At 62.2% G+C, this 3,323-nt stretch overlaps 1 long non-coding RNA gene across 1 annotated transcript; it reads left to right on the top strand.

Moving 5' to 3' along the window:
* On the top strand, positions 1–3,317 carry LOC115282522. Its single transcript, XR_003904680.1, has 3 exons — positions 1–14; positions 1,150–1,228; positions 2,808–3,317. It is a non-coding gene; the product is annotated as an uncharacterized LOC115282522 (long non-coding RNA).
* Positions 3,318–3,323: the final 6 nt, after the last annotated feature.

Genomic DNA, 3,323 nt, shown 5'->3' with positions numbered 1-3,323 from the left:
GCCTATAGCGACAGGTATGGCCAGGCGGGATCGGGGTGCAGACAGACCATAGGGGAACAGGTCCCTGTAGGCCGGGCTCGGACGGGAAGACTTAGCCACTTTCTGGGCCTGGGGCAGCCTTCCCCCGGTGGCACAGAATCTGGACAGAGGAGAGCAGGTCCGAGACCCCTGAGCCAGCTAGGCCCCCCGATTTCTTTAGTCCCATCCTGCTAGCATGACGGGGAGACCATGGAACCCCGCGGTTCTCCTCTGACTCCCAACCCCGGAGGCCAGGCCTCTCCCTGAGCTCTAGAGGCCCCGGAGTGAAAAGGGTAATTAGAAGGCTGTGCCTCTGCCCTCAGGCAGGCCTCTGATCCTTCTCATGGCTTCCAGATCTGAGACCCTTTAGCCCAGAGAAGGAAAGGCAGCAGTGTGCCCACCTCCCAGGGGCTGTGGCAACACCAGGTGGGCAGTGTGGCCGTCTGAGAGCAGCCAGCCCTCTGCCCCACAGCAAGCATGCCCAGGGGCTGGGGGGGTGGCTCAGTGTTTAGAGGCAGGTCCCACAGGGGTGGCCTAGCCTGGCACTAGGGCACTTGGCCTGTTGGCCACAGAGTTCCTGCTTAGAGGAGTGTGGGAGCCCCCACGCCTGGCATGCACATGGTGGGTTCCAGCCTGGGGACCCCCTGACCCTCCCTCCCGACAGCACCCCGGGACCCACACATCCCTCAAACCTTCTCACTGCATCTCACGTGTGGGTTTTGTCCAGTGCACGGCAGGCCCTTCGGCCCATCCCTGTCCTACAAGAAGCTGGCATTTCACGCACAGAATCAAGTTGAGCGGAAAGTCATCAGGGGGCCATGGGGCCACGTCCCCCCATGTCCTCCCTCCCTATCTGAGCCTTCCTGCTCTGAGCACTCTGCCCATGTTCTTCCTGGGGGTCGAGGTTTCTTTTCCCTCCACCCCGGCTCTGTGAGGACTCCGTGTTCCTTCCACGAGGCCCTGGTAGGACAGCCTGTGTTTCGGGCGCTTCCTTCTCAATAGGCAGAAAGGATGGCCAGGGGGGAGGGGCCTGACCGATGGGACCACACTGGAGGAGGTGGGGGTCTGTTGCCACCCCTCACCTGCCCCGCATCGCCCTCCACACCTCCCTCCCTGTGCTCATCTCCCCAGTTACGGCAGAGTCTATGCGGCCACTGACCCCTACCACCACACCATCGGCCCCCCGGCGACCTACAGCATCGGAACCATGGTAAGCAGTGGGGGGGCCCCTGGCCTTTGGCGCCGGCCTTGACGAGGCTGGGGTGGGCAGGCCCTGAGGACAACGACCCAGACCTCTGCCCAGCGCCTGGGAGGACCAAGGCCTGGATCGGAGCCTGGGGGAGGACTTGCCCCTTTGTCCTGGCCCCCGGGGACTTGGAGGAAAGCAGGCCCCGGGGGGATATCCGCCCACTCTGCCCAGGCGTCTGAGGCTCCAGAGGCCCCTGGGGGTGTGTCTGCCACCGTCCCCCTGTGTCCTGTCACTGCACGTTTCCTCACGTCAAGGAGAGGGACAGGGCTGCCGCTCACTTCCCACACGAACCCATCAGCGCCCCCCCCCCCCATGCATTCCCGGCAGGCTCACAGCAGCCAGAGGTGTGCAGGCCAGTGTGTCTGTGTGTGTGTGTGTGTGTGTGTGTGTGTGTGTGTGTGTGTGTGTGTGTATGACCAGCTGTCGACACATTCAGCCCAGTTCACTCTGTACCCTGAAACCTGCTTCCAGGGGACACCTGCCTTCTGTGCCCACCCCCCCCCCCCGGGGGGTGTTGATGTCGGTTTTTCGCTAGCGTGGCATCCAGCATCAAAGAGGAACACATCTTCCAGGGGGTAAAAGGAGGAGGGAGGTTCAGAGCCAATATGGATACGCTCTTCCATCTCCCTTGGTTTTGATTACTCCCTCCCTGTTTTGTTTTTTGGGTTTTTTTTGTCTTTTAAGAAGTTCCCTGCATCCCAGGCCGCCTGCAGTGATGGCTAGCAGCCACAGGGGGCAGCAGAGGCCTCTTGGGGACCGGCCCCTTCCTGGCAGAAGGCCCCGAAAGTGAGGTCTGCCGCCCCTTGACTCCAGGCTCAGCTCGGTCTTCCCCGCACATGCAGCTGCTGGCTAAGTTTTCGTTGACTCACAGAGGAACCCCCTCTTATGTTCTCATTTTTGCTTCCAAGCGTTTCTTTTCTCCCCTCAATTCTTCCTCTCTGGCACTTGCTGCTTCCATTTCCGGTTGAAATTGGTTGGTGGGGAGGAGGTTCCTGTGAGGACCTCCCTGACTCAGCGCAGCCCACGGACACGGGGGCCAGAGCATCAAGGGCCCGTTCTCCTCCGCAGGCCGCAGGGTCAGGCCCAGGCAAGGCCCTGGGGGAAGAGCAGGGGCCCCAGGGGCCCCCAAGGCTCGGAGGAGCTGGCTGGGCAGCCACAGGCCCTCCTGGTACAACCAGAGGAAGTCCGTCCTCCAGAGCCTCCTTGGGGCGCCCAGCAGGTGGGGCCCTCACTCAGACCTCCCCCAACCCATGAGAGAGAGCGGGGCCAGGGAAGGGCCAGGCCTGAGCCCAGAGCGTGGCCCAGACACCTCTCACACCTTACGGTCCGGGAGCGCTGTGGTGATGACCCCAGGCCGCTGGACAGAGCGAGGCCCAGGCCCCCTGCTGCCATGGGCCCTGGGACCCACTCTCCCCAAGGCAAACCTCACTAAATGGGACTTAGCGATTTCTTTCTGGTTTTCCTTATTGTTTTCTTTTTTGCTTTTCCCCCCTCCCACAAGGCGGTACTGACTGGCTGTTTGTCACCTTTGATGTTGCAGGCTAGCCTCTGCCGAGGAGGGTGCAGCCGCTTCACCCCCTACTAGCAAGAGGGCCAGCCCCTAGCAGCATTCACACTGACTGCCCAGTACACACCACACCCAGCAGCCCAAAACCAGGCACAGCCACCGGGAGGACAGTGCGCCTCCCAGGCAGCGGCACGCGACGCTAAAGTCCATAGGTTTACCTCCAGCCAGCCGGTGCCCCTGCCCCTCACCATGGCGTGTGTGTCTTTGACCTTGGTTACCCCTGTATGTCTGAAACCTTGCTTCCTATTTTGACTATGTTGACGTTGTGACCCCCCCAAGCCATTTCAGGTACAGTATGCACATAGCGGGAGGGGCCAGGCTGGGGACGAGGACCCGCACCCCCAGCCCCAGAACTAGCAATAGAGCCCGCCAGGGCGACACCCACTTCCCATCATCCCCTGGGTCTGCAGAGCCAAGGAGACCGCCCCCAGCCTGCCGGGACCCCTCTTCTGGGGTTCAGGGAGGGAGGAAGCGCTCCCGTCCTCTGGA

This window comes from Suricata suricatta, chromosome 17, assembly GCF_006229205.1.
Source record: "Suricata suricatta isolate VVHF042 chromosome 17, meerkat_22Aug2017_6uvM2_HiC, whole genome shotgun sequence".
Taxonomy (NCBI): Eukaryota; Metazoa; Chordata; class Mammalia; order Carnivora; family Herpestidae; genus Suricata; species Suricata suricatta.
This window is presented reverse-complemented; position numbering and strand designations above follow the sequence as displayed.